This window comes from Schistocerca nitens, unplaced genomic scaffold (assembly GCF_023898315.1).
Source record: "Schistocerca nitens isolate TAMUIC-IGC-003100 unplaced genomic scaffold, iqSchNite1.1 HiC_scaffold_385, whole genome shotgun sequence".
Classification (NCBI taxonomy): Eukaryota; Metazoa; Arthropoda; class Insecta; order Orthoptera; family Acrididae; genus Schistocerca; species Schistocerca nitens.
Genome location: NW_026045919.1, coordinates 809438 through 825911, shown reverse-complemented (window position 1 = coordinate 825911; position 16474 = coordinate 809438). Strand labels below are relative to the sequence as shown.

At 49.6% G+C, this 16474-nt stretch overlaps 30 non-coding genes across 30 annotated transcripts; all 30 read right to left on the bottom strand.

Annotated features, from left to right (window-relative positions):
* Window positions 1-283: 283 nt before the first annotated feature.
* Trnas-cga (transfer RNA serine (anticodon CGA)) lies at window positions 284-365 on the bottom strand. The gene has a single exon. It is a non-coding gene; the product is annotated as a tRNA-Ser (tRNA).
* Window positions 366-502: 137 nt separating this feature from the next.
* Trnak-uuu (transfer RNA lysine (anticodon UUU)) lies at window positions 503-575 on the bottom strand. Its single transcript has one exon. It is a non-coding gene; the product is annotated as a tRNA-Lys (tRNA).
* A 536-nt stretch (window positions 576-1111) lies between these two features.
* On the bottom strand, window positions 1112-1184 carry Trnaf-gaa (transfer RNA phenylalanine (anticodon GAA)). The gene has a single exon. It is a non-coding gene; the product is annotated as a tRNA-Phe (tRNA).
* Window positions 1185-1760: 576 nt separating this feature from the next.
* On the bottom strand, window positions 1761-1842 carry Trnas-uga (transfer RNA serine (anticodon UGA)). Its single transcript has one exon. It is a non-coding gene; the product is annotated as a tRNA-Ser (tRNA).
* A 698-nt stretch (window positions 1843-2540) lies between these two features.
* Window positions 2541-2622, bottom strand: Trnas-cga (transfer RNA serine (anticodon CGA)). The gene has a single exon. It is a non-coding gene; the product is annotated as a tRNA-Ser (tRNA).
* Window positions 2623-2759: 137 nt separating this feature from the next.
* On the bottom strand, window positions 2760-2832 carry Trnak-uuu (transfer RNA lysine (anticodon UUU)). Its single transcript has one exon. It is a non-coding gene; the product is annotated as a tRNA-Lys (tRNA).
* A 536-nt stretch (window positions 2833-3368) lies between these two features.
* Window positions 3369-3441, bottom strand: Trnaf-gaa (transfer RNA phenylalanine (anticodon GAA)). The gene has a single exon. It is a non-coding gene; the product is annotated as a tRNA-Phe (tRNA).
* Window positions 3442-4017: 576 nt separating this feature from the next.
* Trnas-uga (transfer RNA serine (anticodon UGA)) lies at window positions 4018-4099 on the bottom strand. Its single transcript has one exon. It is a non-coding gene; the product is annotated as a tRNA-Ser (tRNA).
* Window positions 4100-4797: 698 nt separating this feature from the next.
* On the bottom strand, window positions 4798-4879 carry Trnas-cga (transfer RNA serine (anticodon CGA)). The gene has a single exon. It is a non-coding gene; the product is annotated as a tRNA-Ser (tRNA).
* Window positions 4880-5016: 137 nt separating this feature from the next.
* On the bottom strand, window positions 5017-5089 carry Trnak-uuu (transfer RNA lysine (anticodon UUU)). Its single transcript has one exon. It is a non-coding gene; the product is annotated as a tRNA-Lys (tRNA).
* A 536-nt stretch (window positions 5090-5625) lies between these two features.
* On the bottom strand, window positions 5626-5698 carry Trnaf-gaa (transfer RNA phenylalanine (anticodon GAA)). The gene has a single exon. It is a non-coding gene; the product is annotated as a tRNA-Phe (tRNA).
* Window positions 5699-6274: 576 nt separating this feature from the next.
* Trnas-uga (transfer RNA serine (anticodon UGA)) lies at window positions 6275-6356 on the bottom strand. Its single transcript has one exon. It is a non-coding gene; the product is annotated as a tRNA-Ser (tRNA).
* A 698-nt stretch (window positions 6357-7054) lies between these two features.
* Window positions 7055-7136, bottom strand: Trnas-cga (transfer RNA serine (anticodon CGA)). Its single transcript has one exon. It is a non-coding gene; the product is annotated as a tRNA-Ser (tRNA).
* Window positions 7137-7273: 137 nt separating this feature from the next.
* On the bottom strand, window positions 7274-7346 carry Trnak-uuu (transfer RNA lysine (anticodon UUU)). The gene has a single exon. It is a non-coding gene; the product is annotated as a tRNA-Lys (tRNA).
* Window positions 7347-7882: 536 nt separating this feature from the next.
* Trnaf-gaa (transfer RNA phenylalanine (anticodon GAA)) lies at window positions 7883-7955 on the bottom strand. Its single transcript has one exon. It is a non-coding gene; the product is annotated as a tRNA-Phe (tRNA).
* Window positions 7956-8531: 576 nt separating this feature from the next.
* Window positions 8532-8613, bottom strand: Trnas-uga (transfer RNA serine (anticodon UGA)). Its single transcript has one exon. It is a non-coding gene; the product is annotated as a tRNA-Ser (tRNA).
* Window positions 8614-9311: 698 nt separating this feature from the next.
* Window positions 9312-9393, bottom strand: Trnas-cga (transfer RNA serine (anticodon CGA)). Its single transcript has one exon. It is a non-coding gene; the product is annotated as a tRNA-Ser (tRNA).
* Window positions 9394-9530: 137 nt separating this feature from the next.
* Window positions 9531-9603, bottom strand: Trnak-uuu (transfer RNA lysine (anticodon UUU)). The gene has a single exon. It is a non-coding gene; the product is annotated as a tRNA-Lys (tRNA).
* Window positions 9604-10139: 536 nt separating this feature from the next.
* Trnaf-gaa (transfer RNA phenylalanine (anticodon GAA)) lies at window positions 10140-10212 on the bottom strand. Its single transcript has one exon. It is a non-coding gene; the product is annotated as a tRNA-Phe (tRNA).
* Window positions 10213-10788: 576 nt separating this feature from the next.
* Window positions 10789-10870, bottom strand: Trnas-uga (transfer RNA serine (anticodon UGA)). The gene has a single exon. It is a non-coding gene; the product is annotated as a tRNA-Ser (tRNA).
* Window positions 10871-11568: 698 nt separating this feature from the next.
* Window positions 11569-11650, bottom strand: Trnas-cga (transfer RNA serine (anticodon CGA)). Its single transcript has one exon. It is a non-coding gene; the product is annotated as a tRNA-Ser (tRNA).
* Window positions 11651-11787: 137 nt separating this feature from the next.
* On the bottom strand, window positions 11788-11860 carry Trnak-uuu (transfer RNA lysine (anticodon UUU)). The gene has a single exon. It is a non-coding gene; the product is annotated as a tRNA-Lys (tRNA).
* Window positions 11861-12396: 536 nt separating this feature from the next.
* Trnaf-gaa (transfer RNA phenylalanine (anticodon GAA)) lies at window positions 12397-12469 on the bottom strand. The gene has a single exon. It is a non-coding gene; the product is annotated as a tRNA-Phe (tRNA).
* Window positions 12470-13045: 576 nt separating this feature from the next.
* On the bottom strand, window positions 13046-13127 carry Trnas-uga (transfer RNA serine (anticodon UGA)). The gene has a single exon. It is a non-coding gene; the product is annotated as a tRNA-Ser (tRNA).
* A 698-nt stretch (window positions 13128-13825) lies between these two features.
* Window positions 13826-13907, bottom strand: Trnas-cga (transfer RNA serine (anticodon CGA)). Its single transcript has one exon. It is a non-coding gene; the product is annotated as a tRNA-Ser (tRNA).
* A 137-nt stretch (window positions 13908-14044) lies between these two features.
* On the bottom strand, window positions 14045-14117 carry Trnak-uuu (transfer RNA lysine (anticodon UUU)). The gene has a single exon. It is a non-coding gene; the product is annotated as a tRNA-Lys (tRNA).
* A 536-nt stretch (window positions 14118-14653) lies between these two features.
* Trnaf-gaa (transfer RNA phenylalanine (anticodon GAA)) lies at window positions 14654-14726 on the bottom strand. Its single transcript has one exon. It is a non-coding gene; the product is annotated as a tRNA-Phe (tRNA).
* A 576-nt stretch (window positions 14727-15302) lies between these two features.
* Trnas-uga (transfer RNA serine (anticodon UGA)) lies at window positions 15303-15384 on the bottom strand. The gene has a single exon. It is a non-coding gene; the product is annotated as a tRNA-Ser (tRNA).
* Window positions 15385-16082: 698 nt separating this feature from the next.
* Trnas-cga (transfer RNA serine (anticodon CGA)) lies at window positions 16083-16164 on the bottom strand. Its single transcript has one exon. It is a non-coding gene; the product is annotated as a tRNA-Ser (tRNA).
* A 137-nt stretch (window positions 16165-16301) lies between these two features.
* On the bottom strand, window positions 16302-16374 carry Trnak-uuu (transfer RNA lysine (anticodon UUU)). The gene has a single exon. It is a non-coding gene; the product is annotated as a tRNA-Lys (tRNA).
* Window positions 16375-16474: the final 100 nt, after the last annotated feature.

Below are 16474 nucleotides of genomic sequence, written 5' to 3'. Positions count from 1 at the left end.
TCTTAAAAAGAAATGAATGTTCGCTCTGTCCAACACTTCCAAGCACATCTGTGTACTCACAAACTCGGCGTCGGCGCGAGAAAATGACGGGAGCGCACTCGTGGGCCTGCGACGGCTTTCTGCAGTCCCAGCGTCAGTGCGAGGTGAACCGGTAGCCACAGGAAGCAGCGGCCGTTGCGAAACTCAGTATTCTTAAATTTTCGTCTTGTTGAGAGTGGCGTCATTGGTTTGCATCCGCGTTCACGTGTGTGAAAATATTTGCTGCTCTTTACGCAAAATCGCACGCAGCCGGTAGGACTCGAACCTACGCTCCCAGAGGGAATCTGATTTCGAGTCAGACGCCTTAACCACTCGGCCACGACTGCCGGTAGCGCGAGTTCTGCCGACACATGCAACTGCTACCGTTTAAAGCACTGTGGTGTCAGGAAACGGCGTAGTTGCATTCTTCTCCGTAGTGTTTCCACCTCTACTAGACGAATCACTACCAAAGTATTAAAATTTCCGCCCGGACAGGGACTTGAACCCTGGACCCTTAGGTTAAAAGCCTAATGCTCTACCGACTGAGCTATCCGGGCTCACAAGACGTTTGTAAAGCTTCCACGATACACAACTGCACATTGACTCATGTCCTTTACTGTTGTGCACTCGCTGCATGGAGCTGTAACTAATAAAACGTCGCCTAGATGCTGTCTACAAACTTATCGTGCTAAGCTCGTAACAGACTATCGAAGAATGCTGACACATGACGCAAGAACAAATTGCAGCAATCGTTACGTCTCATACGTTGGAGCAGAGGATTTACGTGTTCTGTCGACACTCACTGGGCAACTGGAAAATTCACAAGCATTTCGAATGCAATGTTTCCCACGTTTTCGCTCATTTCACGGTTCCGTTGGAGACGTTCTTCACGTCCTGACACAAAAAAGGGAACGCAATAGGTAGGACTTTTTTTATTTTCTTGCTTCCCAGGCATTTGCCTACTGTGTTCCTCTTATGGCATGCACTGGACAACCAGAACAGCTACAGGAGGGAGTCATTTTTGTTCTCGGCGGTAGTTACATTATCACAAACTCAGAGCAATTCCATTGGCGTCAGCTTCAAAACGAATGCATGCCGAAACCCGGGATCGAACCAGGGACCTTTAGATCTTCAGTCTAACGCTCTCCCAACTGAGCTATTTCGGCTGACGTTGAACGTTTCTGTTTTGCACGTCTTCGTTGACCTCTGCCCCGTCGCCAATTTCACAGTCATCTTCATCTGATAAGACACAGGGACGCTGAAAGGCGAGCAGCAGATGCAGTGAAGTACCACACACATTTCTTCTGCTTCCATCATCGTAACAAGCAAACACTTCGACTCGATTCATGTAATATTGACTTCGCTGACGCTAGAAAACCTGTGCTATATCGATGCCACGTGCAACTCGTGTGCAAAGAACGAGACACAAGAAGCAGTGAGCCTCTCCAGCGTGTGAGAGGCAGCATCTAGCAGATACACACGGTAAAACATTTGACTTGCGCTAGCTCATAAATTGCTACACGTCATCGTCTGCAAGCTAAACTGGACACATCTGCACTGCCCAGAGAGGTGACACTTGCACTGACACCTGGTGGACGGCTGTGAGACGAGGAGATGAGCTGTGGCTTCTGGGCGCGACTGTAGCGCTGCACCCTGCACATTGCTGGCGATCCACGTGTTTAGTGGAGACGCAACCGCTAGGATGCAGCTGAACGTCCTTCTTCTGAGAGCGAGAAAGTTTTCGCAGTCGGCAGGACTCGAACCTACGCTCCCAGAGGGAATCTGATTTCAAGTCAGACGCCTTAACCACTCGGCCACGACTGCCTGTGGCAATATCGTCTTCCGACAAGTGAAAGTGACATCTTTAGAAGCAATCCGATGGCAGAAAGCGGCGTGGCCTCACTCTTTTCTCTAGTGTTTCCATTGCCAGCACATTAGCCGTTACGAAAGTGTATTAATTTTCGCCCAGACAGGGGCTTGAACCCAACACCCTTTGGTTGAAAACCTAACGCTCTACCGACTGAGCTACCGTACAGCTGCGTGGTGTGCGAGTGATTCACATGTCGTAATTACTGGCTTATGGCTCCAATGGCGACTTCACCGACTTCCCACTGACGCACCGCTGACGCTGCTTTTCTGTCGTCTTAAGCGGTGGACATACTTGCAAGTAGCTGCGAGATCTTAACAAAAGAAACGCTGCACCATTGCTTTTGCCGCACTCGAATGACTGAATTACGATTCTTAAAAAGAAATGAATGTTCGCTCTGTCCAACACTTCCAAGCACATCTGTGTACTCACAAACTCGGCGTCGGCGCGAGAAAATGACGGGAGCGCACTCGTGGGCCTGCGACGGCTTTCTGCAGTCCCAGCGTCAGTGCGAGGTGAACCGGTAGCCACAGGAAGCAGCGGCCGTTGCGAAACTCAGTATTCTTAAATTTTCGTCTTGTTGAGAGTGGCGTCATTGGTTTGCATCCGCGTTCACGTGTGTGAAAATATTTGCTGCTCTTTACGCAAAATCGCACGCAGCCGGTAGGACTCGAACCTACGCTCCCAGAGGGAATCTGATTTCGAGTCAGACGCCTTAACCACTCGGCCACGACTGCCGGTAGCGCGAGTTCTGCCGACACATGCAACTGCTACCGTTTAAAGCACTGTGGTGTCAGGAAACGGCGTAGTTGCATTCTTTTCCGTAGTGTTTCCACCTCTACTAGACGAATCACTACCAAAGTATTAAAATTTCCGCCCGGACAGGGACTTGAACCCTGGACCCTTAGGTTAAAAGCCTAATGCTCTACCGACTGAGCTATCCGGGCTCACAAGACGTTTGTAAACCTTCCACGATACACAACTGCACATTGACTCATGTCCTTTACTGTTGTGCACTCGCTGCATGGAGCTGTAACTAATAAAACGTCGCCTGGATGCTGTCTACAAACTTATCGTGCTAAGCTCGTAACAGACTATCGAAGAATGCTGACACATGACGCAAGAACAAATTGCAGCAATCGTTACGTCTCATACGTTGGAGCAGAGGATTTACGTGTTCTGTCGACACTCACTGGGCAACTGGAAAATTCACAAGCATTTCGAATGCAATGTTTCCCACGTTTTCGCTCATTTCACGGTTCCGTTGGAGACGTTCTTCACGTCCTGACACAAAAAAGGGAACGCAATAGGTAGGACTTTTTTTATTTTCTTGCTTCCCAGGCATTTGCCTACTGTGTTCCTCTTATGGCATGCACTGGACAACCAGAACAGCTACAGGAGGGAGTCATTTTTGTTCTCGGCGGTAGTTACATTATCACAAACTCAGAGCAATTCCATTGGCGTCAGCTTCAAAACGAATGCATGCCGAAACCCGGGATCGAACCAGGGACCTTTAGATCTTCAGTCTAACGCTCTCCCAACTGAGCTATTTCGGCTGACGTTGAACGTCTCTGTTTTGCACGTCTTCGTTGACCTCTGCCCCGTCGCCAATTTCACAGTCATCTTCATCTGATAAGACACAGGGACGCTGAAAGGCGAGCAGCAGATGCAGTGAAGTACCACACACATTTCTTCTGCTTCCATCATCGTAACAAGCAAACACTTCGACTCGATTCATGTAATATTGACTTCGCTGACGCTAGAAAACCTGTGCTATATCGATGCCACGTGCAACTCGTGTGCAAAGAACGAGACACAAGAAGCAGTGAGCCTCTCCAGCGTGTGAGAGGCAGCATCTAGCAGATACACACGGTAAAACATTTGACTTGCGCTAGCTCATAAATTGCTACACGTCATCGTCTGCAAGCTAAAATGGACACATCTGCACTGCCCAGAGAGGTGACACTTGCACTGACACCTGGTGGACGGCTGTGAGACGAGGAGATGAGCTGTGGCTTCTGGGCGCGACTGTAGCGCTGCACCCTGCACATTGCTGGCGATCCACGTGTTTAGTGGAGACGCAACCGCTAGGATGCAGCTGAACGTCCTTCTTCTGAGAGCGAGAAAATTTTCGCAGTCGGCAGGACTCGAACCTACGCTCCCAGAGGGAATCTGATTTCAAGTCAGACGCCTTAACCACTCGGCCACGACTGCCTGTGGCAATATCGTCTTCCGACAAGTGAAAGTGACATCTTTAGAAGCAATCCGATGGCAGAAAGCGGCGTGGCCTCACTCTTTTCTCTAGTGTTTCCATTGCCAGCACATTAGCCGTTACGAAAGTGTATTAATTTTCGCCCAGACAGGGGCTTGAACCCAACACCCTTTGGTTGAAAACCTAACGCTCTACCGACTGAGCTACCGTACAGCTGCGTGGTGTGCGAGTGATTCACATGTCGTAATTACTGGCTTATGGCTCCAATGGCGACTTCACCGACTTCCCACTGACGCACCGCTGACGCTGCTTTTCTGTCGTCTTAAGCGGTGGACATACTTGCAAGTAGCTGCGAGATCTTAACAAAAGAAACGCTGCACCATTGCTTTTGCCGCACTCGAATGACTGAATTACGATTCTTAAAAAGAAATGAATGTTCGCTCTGTCCAACACTTCCAAGCACATCTGTGTACTCACAAACTCGGCGTCGGCGCGAGAAAATGACGGGAGCGCACTCGTGGGCCTGCGACGGCTTTCTGCAGTCCCAGCGTCAGTGCGAGGTGAACCGGTAGCCACAGGAAGCAGCGGCCGTTGCGAAACTCAGTATTCTTAAATTTTCGTCTTGTTGAGAGTGGCGTCATTGGTTTGCATCCGCGTTCACGTGTGTGAAAATATTTGCTGCTCTTTACGCAAAATCGCACGCAGCCGGTAGGACTCGAACCTACGCTCCCAGAGGGAATCTGATTTCGAGTCAGACGCCTTAACCACTCGGCCACGACTGCCGGTAGCGCGAGTTCTGCCGACACATGCAACTGCTACCGTTTAAAGCACTGTGGTGTCAGGAAACGGCGTAGTTGCATTCTTCTCCGTAGTGTTTCCACCTCTACTAGACGAATCACTACCAAAGTATTAAAATTTCCGCCCGGACAGGGACTTGAACCCTGGACCCTTAGGTTAAAAGCCTAATGCTCTACCGACTGAGCTATCCGGGCTCACAAGACGTTTGTAAAGCTTCCACGATACACAACTGCACATTGACTCATGTCCTTTACTGTTGTGCACTCGCTGCATGGAGCTGTAACTAATAAAACGTCGCCTAGATGCTGTCTACAAACTTATCGTGCTAAGCTCGTAACAGACTATCGAAGAATGCTGACACATGACGCAAGAACAAATTGCAGCAATCGTTACGTCTCATACGTTGGAGCAGAGGATTTACGTGTTCTGTCGACACTCACTGGGCAACTGGAAAATTCACAAGCATTTCGAATGCAATGTTTCCCACGTTTTCGCTCATTTCACGGTTCCGTTGGAGACGTTCTTCACGTCCTGACACAAAAAAGGGAACGCAATAGGTAGGACTTTTTTTATTTTCTTGCTTCCCAGGCATTTGCCTACTGTGTTCCTCTTATGGCATGCACTGGACAACCAGAACAGCTACAGGAGGGAGTCATTTTTGTTCTCGGCGGTAGTTACATTATCACAAACTCAGAGCAATTCCATTGGCGTCAGCTTCAAAACGAATGCATGCCGAAACCCGGGATCGAACCAGGGACCTTTAGATCTTCAGTCTAACGCTCTCCCAACTGAGCTATTTCGGCTGACGTTGAACGTTTCTGTTTTGCACGTCTTCGTTGACCTCTGCCCCGTCGCCAATTTCACAGTCATCTTCATCTGATAAGACACAGGGACGCTGAAAGGCGAGCAGCAGATGCAGTGAAGTACCACACACATTTCTTCTGCTTCCATCATCGTAACAAGCAAACACTTCGACTCGATTCATGTAATATTGACTTCGCTGACGCTAGAAAACCTGTGCTATATCGATGCCACGTGCAACTCGTGTGCAAAGAACGAGACACAAGAAGCAGTGAGCCTCTCCAGCGTGTGAGAGGCAGCATCTAGCAGATACACACGGTAAAACATTTGACTTGCGCTAGCTCATAAATTGCTACACGTCATCGTCTGCAAGCTAAACTGGACACATCTGCACTGCCCAGAGAGGTGACACTTGCACTGACACCTGGTGGACGGCTGTGAGACGAGGAGATGAGCTGTGGCTTCTGGGCGCGACTGTAGCGCTGCACCCTGCACATTGCTGGCGATCCACGTGTTTAGTGGAGACGCAACCGCTAGGATGCAGCTGAACGTCCTTCTTCTGAGAGCGAGAAAGTTTTCGCAGTCGGCAGGACTCGAACCTACGCTCCCAGAGGGAATCTGATTTCAAGTCAGACGCCTTAACCACTCGGCCACGACTGCCTGTGGCAATATCGTCTTCCGACAAGTGAAAGTGACATCTTTAGAAGCAATCCGATGGCAGAAAGCGGCGTGGCCTCACTCTTTTCTCTAGTGTTTCCATTGCCAGCACATTAGCCGTTACGAAAGTGTATTAATTTTCGCCCAGACAGGGGCTTGAACCCAACACCCTTTGGTTGAAAACCTAACGCTCTACCGACTGAGCTACCGTACAGCTGCGTGGTGTGCGAGTGATTCACATGTCGTAATTACTGGCTTATGGCTCCAATGGCGACTTCACCGACTTCCCACTGACGCACCGCTGACGCTGCTTTTCTGTCGTCTTAAGCGGTGGACATACTTGCAAGTAGCTGCGAGATCTTAACAAAAGAAACGCTGCACCATTGCTTTTGCCGCACTCGAATGACTGAATTACGATTCTTAAAAAGAAATGAATGTTCGCTCTGTCCAACACTTCCAAGCACATCTGTGTACTCACAAACTCGGCGTCGGCGCGAGAAAATGACGGGAGCGCACTCGTGGGCCTGCGACGGCTTTCTGCAGTCCCAGCGTCAGTGCGAGGTGAACCGGTAGCCACAGGAAGCAGCGGCCGTTGCGAAACTCAGTATTCTTAAATTTTCGTCTTGTTGAGAGTGGCGTCATTGGTTTGCATCCGCGTTCACGTGTGTGAAAATATTTGCTGCTCTTTACGCAAAATCGCACGCAGCCGGTAGGACTCGAACCTACGCTCCCAGAGGGAATCTGATTTCGAGTCAGACGCCTTAACCACTCGGCCACGACTGCCGGTAGCGCGAGTTCTGCCGACACATGCAACTGCTACCGTTTAAAGCACTGTGGTGTCAGGAAACGGCGTAGTTGCATTCTTTTCCGTAGTGTTTCCACCTCTACTAGACGAATCACTACCAAAGTATTAAAATTTCCGCCCGGACAGGGACTTGAACCCTGGACCCTTAGGTTAAAAGCCTAATGCTCTACCGACTGAGCTATCCGGGCTCACAAGACGTTTGTAAACCTTCCACGATACACAACTGCACATTGACTCATGTCCTTTACTGTTGTGCACTCGCTGCATGGAGCTGTAACTAATAAAACGTCGCCTGGATGCTGTCTACAAACTTATCGTGCTAAGCTCGTAACAGACTATCGAAGAATGCTGACACATGACGCAAGAACAAATTGCAGCAATCGTTACGTCTCATACGTTGGAGCAGAGGATTTACGTGTTCTGTCGACACTCACTGGGCAACTGGAAAATTCACAAGCATTTCGAATGCAATGTTTCCCACGTTTTCGCTCATTTCACGGTTCCGTTGGAGACGTTCTTCACGTCCTGACACAAAAAAGGGAACGCAATAGGTAGGACTTTTTTTATTTTCTTGCTTCCCAGGCATTTGCCTACTGTGTTCCTCTTATGGCATGCACTGGACAACCAGAACAGCTACAGGAGGGAGTCATTTTTGTTCTCGGCGGTAGTTACATTATCACAAACTCAGAGCAATTCCATTGGCGTCAGCTTCAAAACGAATGCATGCCGAAACCCGGGATCGAACCAGGGACCTTTAGATCTTCAGTCTAACGCTCTCCCAACTGAGCTATTTCGGCTGACGTTGAACGTCTCTGTTTTGCACGTCTTCGTTGACCTCTGCCCCGTCGCCAATTTCACAGTCATCTTCATCTGATAAGACACAGGGACGCTGAAAGGCGAGCAGCAGATGCAGTGAAGTACCACACACATTTCTTCTGCTTCCATCATCGTAACAAGCAAACACTTCGACTCGATTCATGTAATATTGACTTCGCTGACGCTAGAAAACCTGTGCTATATCGATGCCACGTGCAACTCGTGTGCAAAGAACGAGACACAAGAAGCAGTGAGCCTCTCCAGCGTGTGAGAGGCAGCATCTAGCAGATACACACGGTAAAACATTTGACTTGCGCTAGCTCATAAATTGCTACACGTCATCGTCTGCAAGCTAAAATGGACACATCTGCACTGCCCAGAGAGGTGACACTTGCACTGACACCTGGTGGACGGCTGTGAGACGAGGAGATGAGCTGTGGCTTCTGGGCGCGACTGTAGCGCTGCACCCTGCACATTGCTGGCGATCCACGTGTTTAGTGGAGACGCAACCGCTAGGATGCAGCTGAACGTCCTTCTTCTGAGAGCGAGAAAATTTTCGCAGTCGGCAGGACTCGAACCTACGCTCCCAGAGGGAATCTGATTTCAAGTCAGACGCCTTAACCACTCGGCCACGACTGCCTGTGGCAATATCGTCTTCCGACAAGTGAAAGTGACATCTTTAGAAGCAATCCGATGGCAGAAAGCGGCGTGGCCTCACTCTTTTCTCTAGTGTTTCCATTGCCAGCACATTAGCCGTTACGAAAGTGTATTAATTTTCGCCCAGACAGGGGCTTGAACCCAACACCCTTTGGTTGAAAACCTAACGCTCTACCGACTGAGCTACCGTACAGCTGCGTGGTGTGCGAGTGATTCACATGTCGTAATTACTGGCTTATGGCTCCAATGGCGACTTCACCGACTTCCCACTGACGCACCGCTGACGCTGCTTTTCTGTCGTCTTAAGCGGTGGACATACTTGCAAGTAGCTGCGAGATCTTAACAAAAGAAACGCTGCACCATTGCTTTTGCCGCACTCGAATGACTGAATTACGATTCTTAAAAAGAAATGAATGTTCGCTCTGTCCAACACTTCCAAGCACATCTGTGTACTCACAAACTCGGCGTCGGCGCGAGAAAATGACGGGAGCGCACTCGTGGGCCTGCGACGGCTTTCTGCAGTCCCAGCGTCAGTGCGAGGTGAACCGGTAGCCACAGGAAGCAGCGGCCGTTGCGAAACTCAGTATTCTTAAATTTTCGTCTTGTTGAGAGTGGCGTCATTGGTTTGCATCCGCGTTCACGTGTGTGAAAATATTTGCTGCTCTTTACGCAAAATCGCACGCAGCCGGTAGGACTCGAACCTACGCTCCCAGAGGGAATCTGATTTCGAGTCAGACGCCTTAACCACTCGGCCACGACTGCCGGTAGCGCGAGTTCTGCCGACACATGCAACTGCTACCGTTTAAAGCACTGTGGTGTCAGGAAACGGCGTAGTTGCATTCTTCTCCGTAGTGTTTCCACCTCTACTAGACGAATCACTACCAAAGTATTAAAATTTCCGCCCGGACAGGGACTTGAACCCTGGACCCTTAGGTTAAAAGCCTAATGCTCTACCGACTGAGCTATCCGGGCTCACAAGACGTTTGTAAAGCTTCCACGATACACAACTGCACATTGACTCATGTCCTTTACTGTTGTGCACTCGCTGCATGGAGCTGTAACTAATAAAACGTCGCCTAGATGCTGTCTACAAACTTATCGTGCTAAGCTCGTAACAGACTATCGAAGAATGCTGACACATGACGCAAGAACAAATTGCAGCAATCGTTACGTCTCATACGTTGGAGCAGAGGATTTACGTGTTCTGTCGACACTCACTGGGCAACTGGAAAATTCACAAGCATTTCGAATGCAATGTTTCCCACGTTTTCGCTCATTTCACGGTTCCGTTGGAGACGTTCTTCACGTCCTGACACAAAAAAGGGAACGCAATAGGTAGGACTTTTTTTATTTTCTTGCTTCCCAGGCATTTGCCTACTGTGTTCCTCTTATGGCATGCACTGGACAACCAGAACAGCTACAGGAGGGAGTCATTTTTGTTCTCGGCGGTAGTTACATTATCACAAACTCAGAGCAATTCCATTGGCGTCAGCTTCAAAACGAATGCATGCCGAAACCCGGGATCGAACCAGGGACCTTTAGATCTTCAGTCTAACGCTCTCCCAACTGAGCTATTTCGGCTGACGTTGAACGTTTCTGTTTTGCACGTCTTCGTTGACCTCTGCCCCGTCGCCAATTTCACAGTCATCTTCATCTGATAAGACACAGGGACGCTGAAAGGCGAGCAGCAGATGCAGTGAAGTACCACACACATTTCTTCTGCTTCCATCATCGTAACAAGCAAACACTTCGACTCGATTCATGTAATATTGACTTCGCTGACGCTAGAAAACCTGTGCTATATCGATGCCACGTGCAACTCGTGTGCAAAGAACGAGACACAAGAAGCAGTGAGCCTCTCCAGCGTGTGAGAGGCAGCATCTAGCAGATACACACGGTAAAACATTTGACTTGCGCTAGCTCATAAATTGCTACACGTCATCGTCTGCAAGCTAAACTGGACACATCTGCACTGCCCAGAGAGGTGACACTTGCACTGACACCTGGTGGACGGCTGTGAGACGAGGAGATGAGCTGTGGCTTCTGGGCGCGACTGTAGCGCTGCACCCTGCACATTGCTGGCGATCCACGTGTTTAGTGGAGACGCAACCGCTAGGATGCAGCTGAACGTCCTTCTTCTGAGAGCGAGAAAGTTTTCGCAGTCGGCAGGACTCGAACCTACGCTCCCAGAGGGAATCTGATTTCAAGTCAGACGCCTTAACCACTCGGCCACGACTGCCTGTGGCAATATCGTCTTCCGACAAGTGAAAGTGACATCTTTAGAAGCAATCCGATGGCAGAAAGCGGCGTGGCCTCACTCTTTTCTCTAGTGTTTCCATTGCCAGCACATTAGCCGTTACGAAAGTGTATTAATTTTCGCCCAGACAGGGGCTTGAACCCAACACCCTTTGGTTGAAAACCTAACGCTCTACCGACTGAGCTACCGTACAGCTGCGTGGTGTGCGAGTGATTCACATGTCGTAATTACTGGCTTATGGCTCCAATGGCGACTTCACCGACTTCCCACTGACGCACCGCTGACGCTGCTTTTCTGTCGTCTTAAGCGGTGGACATACTTGCAAGTAGCTGCGAGATCTTAACAAAAGAAACGCTGCACCATTGCTTTTGCCGCACTCGAATGACTGAATTACGATTCTTAAAAAGAAATGAATGTTCGCTCTGTCCAACACTTCCAAGCACATCTGTGTACTCACAAACTCGGCGTCGGCGCGAGAAAATGACGGGAGCGCACTCGTGGGCCTGCGACGGCTTTCTGCAGTCCCAGCGTCAGTGCGAGGTGAACCGGTAGCCACAGGAAGCAGCGGCCGTTGCGAAACTCAGTATTCTTAAATTTTCGTCTTGTTGAGAGTGGCGTCATTGGTTTGCATCCGCGTTCACGTGTGTGAAAATATTTGCTGCTCTTTACGCAAAATCGCACGCAGCCGGTAGGACTCGAACCTACGCTCCCAGAGGGAATCTGATTTCGAGTCAGACGCCTTAACCACTCGGCCACGACTGCCGGTAGCGCGAGTTCTGCCGACACATGCAACTGCTACCGTTTAAAGCACTGTGGTGTCAGGAAACGGCGTAGTTGCATTCTTCTCCGTAGTGTTTCCACCTCTACTAGACGAATCACTACCAAAGTATTAAAATTTCCGCCCGGACAGGGACTTGAACCCTGGACCCTTAGGTTAAAAGCCTAATGCTCTACCGACTGAGCTATCCGGGCTCACAAGACGTTTGTAAAGCTTCCACGATACACAACTGCACATTGACTCATGTCCTTTACTGTTGTGCACTCGCTGCATGGAGCTGTAACTAATAAAACGTCGCCTAGATGCTGTCTACAAACTTATCGTGCTAAGCTCGTAACAGACTATCGAAGAATGCTGACACATGACGCAAGAACAAATTGCAGCAATCGTTACGTCTCATACGTTGGAGCAGAGGATTTACGTGTTCTGTCGACACTCACTGGGCAACTGGAAAATTCACAAGCATTTCGAATGCAATGTTTCCCACGTTTTCGCTCATTTCACGGTTCCGTTGGAGACGTTCTTCACGTCCTGACACAAAAAAGGGAACGCAATAGGTAGGACTTTTTTTATTTTCTTGCTTCCCAGGCATTTGCCTACTGTGTTCCTCTTATGGCATGCACTGGACAACCAGAACAGCTACAGGAGGGAGTCATTTTTGTTCTCGGCGGTAGTTACATTATCACAAACTCAGAGCAATTCCATTGGCGTCAGCTTCAAAACGAATGCATGCCGAAACCCGGGATCGAACCAGGGACCTTTAGATCTTCAGTCTAACGCTCTCCCAACTGAGCTATTTCGGCTGACGTTGAACGTTTCTGTTTTGCACGTCTTCGTTGACCTCTGCCCCGTCGCCAATTTCACAGTCATCTTCATCTGATAAGACACAGGGACGCTGAAAGGCGAGCAGCAGATGCAGTGAAGTACCACACACATTTCTTCTGCTTCCATCATCGTAACAAGCAAACACTTCGACTCGATTCATGTAATATTGACTTCGCTGACGCTAGAAAACCTGTGCTATATCGATGCCACGTGCAACTCGTGTGCAAAGAACGAGACACAAGAAGCAGTGAGCCTCTCCAGCGTGTGAGAGGCAGCATCTAGCAGATACACACGGTAAAACATTTGACTTGCGCTAGCTCATAAATTGCTACACGTCATCGTCTGCAAGCTAAACTGGACACATCTGCACTGCCCAGAGAGGTGACACTTGCACTGACACCTGGTGGACGGCTGTGAGACGAGGAGATGAGCTGTGGCTTCTGGGCGCGACTGTAGCGCTGCACCCTGCACATTGCTGGCGATCCACGTGTTTAGTGGAGACGCAACCGCTAGGATGCAGCTGAACGTCCTTCTTCTGAGAGCGAGAAAGTTTTCGCAGTCGGCAGGACTCGAACCTACGCTCCCAGAGGGAATCTGATTTCAAGTCAGACGCCTTAACCACTCGGCCACGACTGCCTGTGGCAATATCGTCTTCCGACAAGTGAAAGTGACATCTTTAGAAGCAATCCGATGGCAGAAAGCGGCGTGGCCTCACTCTTTTCTCTAGTGTTTCCATTGCCAGCACATTAGCCGTTACGAAAGTGTATTAATTTTCGCCCAGACAGGGGCTTGAACCCAACACCCTTTGGTTGAAAACCTAACGCTCTACCGACTGAGCTACCGTACAGCTGCGTGGTGTGCGAGTGATTCACATGTCGTAATTACTGGCTTATGGCTCCAATGGCGACTTCACCGACTTCCCACTGACGCACCGCTGACGCTGCTTTTCTGTCGTCTTAAGCGGTGGACATACTTGCAAGTAGCTGCGAGATCTTAACAAAAGAAACGCTGCACCATTGCTTTTGCCGCACTCGAATGACTGAATTACGATTCTTAAAAAGAAATGAATGTTCGCTCTGTCCAACACTTCCAAGCACATCTGTGTACTCACAAACTCGGCGTCGGCGCGAGAAAATGACGGGAGCGCACTCGTGGGCCTGCGACGGCTTTCTGCAGTCCCAGCGTCAGTGCGAGGTGAACCGGTAGCCACAGGAAGCAGCGGCCGTTGCGAAACTCAGTATTCTTAAATTTTCGTCTTGTTGAGAGTGGCGTCATTGGTTTGCATCCGCGTTCACGTGTGTGAAAATATTTGCTGCTCTTTACGCAAAATCGCACGCAGCCGGTAGGACTCGAACCTACGCTCCCAGAGGGAATCTGATTTCGAGTCAGACGCCTTAACCACTCGGCCACGACTGCCGGTAGCGCGAGTTCTGCCGACACATGCAACTGCTACCGTTTAAAGCACTGTGGTGTCAGGAAACGGCGTAGTTGCATTCTTTTCCGTAGTGTTTCCACCTCTACTAGACGAATCACTACCAAAGTATTAAAATTTCCGCCCGGACAGGGACTTGAACCCTGGACCCTTAGGTTAAAAGCCTAATGCTCTACCGACTGAGCTATCCGGGCTCACAAGACGTTTGTAAACCTTCCACGATACACAACTGCACATTGACTCATGTCCTTTACTGTTGTGCACTCGCTGCATGGAGCTGTAACTAATAAAACGTCGCCTGGATGCTGTCTACAAACTTATCGTGCTAAGCTCGTAACAGACTATCGAAGAATGCTGACACATGACGCAAGAACAAATTGCAGCAATCGTTACGTCTCATACGTTGGAGCAGAGGATTTACGTGTTCTGTCGACACTCACTGGGCAACTGGAAAATTCACAAGCATTTCGAATGCAATGTTTCCCACGTTTTCGCTCATTTCACGGTTCCGTTGGAGACGTTCTTCACGTCCTGACACAAAAAAGGGAACGCAATAGGTAGGACTTTTTTTATTTTCTTGCTTCCCAGGCATTTGCCTACTGTGTTCCTCTTATGGCATGCACTGGACAACCAGAACAGCTACAGGAGGGAGTCATTTTTGTTCTCGGCGGTAGTTACATTATCACAAACTCAGAGCAATTCCATTGGCGTCAGCTTCAAAACGAATGCATGCCGAAACCCGGGATCGAACCAGGGACCTTTAGATCTTCAGTCTAACGCTCTCCCAACTGAGCTATTTCGGCTGACGTTGAACGTCTCTGTTTTGCACGTCTTCGTTGACCTCTGCCCCGTCGCCAATTTCACAGTCATCTTCATCTGATAAGACACAGGGACGCTGAAAGGCGAGCAGCAGATGCAGTGAAGTACCACACACATTTCTTCTGCTTCCATCATCGTAACAAGCAAACACTTCGACTCGATTCATGTAATATTGACTTCGCTGACGCTAGAAAACCTGTGCTATATCGATGCCACGTGCAACTCGTGTGCAAAGAACGAGACACAAGAAGCAGTGAGCCTCTCCAGCGTGTGAGAGGCAGCATCTAGCAGATACACACGGTAAAACATTTGACTTGCGCTAGCTCATAAATTGCTACACGTCATCGTCTGCAAGCTAAAATGGACACATCTGCACTGCCCAGAGAGGTGACACTTGCACTGACACCTGGTGGACGGCTGTGAGACGAGGAGATGAGCTGTGGCTTCTGGGCGCGACTGTAGCGCTGCACCCTGCACATTGCTGGCGATCCACGTGTTTAGTGGAGACGCAACCGCTAGGATGCAGCTGAACGTCCTTCTTCTGAGAGCGAGAAAATTTTCGCAGTCGGCAGGACTCGAACCTACGCTCCCAGAGGGAATCTGATTTCAAGTCAGACGCCTTAACCACTCGGCCACGACTGCCTGTGGCAATATCGTCTTCCGACAAGTGAAAGTGACATCTTTAGAAGCAATCCGATGGCAGAAAGCGGCGTGGCCTCACTCTTTTCTCTAGTGTTTCCATTGCCAGCACATTAGCCGTTACGAAAGTGTATTAATTTTCGCCCAGACAGGGGCTTGAACCCAACACCCTTTGGTTGAAAACCTAACGCTCTACCGACTGAGCTACCGTACAGCTGCGTGGTGTGCGAGTGATTCACATGTCGTAATTACTGGCTTATGGCTCCAATGGCGACTTCACCGACTTCCCACTGACGCACCGCTGACGCTGCTTTTCTGTCGTCTTAAGCGGTGGACATACTTGCAAGTAGCTGCGAGATCTTAACAAAAGAAACGCTGCACCATTGCTTTTGCCGCACTCGAATGACTGAATTACGATTCTTAAAAAGAAATGAATGTTCGCTCTGTCCAACACTTCCAAGCACATCTGTGTACTCACAAACTCGGCGTCGGCGCGAGAAAATGACGGGAGCGCACTCGTGGGCCTGCGACGGCTTTCTGCAGTCCCAGCGTCAGTGCGAGGTGAACCGGTAGCCACAGGAAGCAGCGGCCGTTGCGAAACTCAGTATTCTTAAATTTTCGTCTTGTTGAGAGTGGCGTCATTGGTTTGCATCCGCGTTCACGTGTGTGAAAATATTTGCTGCTCTTTACGCAAAATCGCACGCAGCCGGTAGGACTCGAACCTACGCTCCCAGAGGGAATCTGATTTCGAGTCAGACGCCTTAACCACTCGGCCACGACTGCCGGTAGCGCGAGTTCTGCCGACACATGCAACTGCTACCGTTTAAAGCACTGTGGTGTCAGGAAACGGCGTAGTTGCATTCTTCTCCGTAGTGTTTCCACCTCTACTAGACGAATCACTACCAAAGTATTAAAATTTCCGCCCGGACAGGGACTTGAACCCTGGACCCTTAGGTTAAAAGCCTAATGCTCTACCGACTGAGCTATCCGGGCTCACAAGACGTTTGTAAAGCTTCCACGATACACAACTGCACATTGACTCATGTCCTTTACTGTTGTGCACTCGCTGCATGGAGCTGTAACTAATAAAACG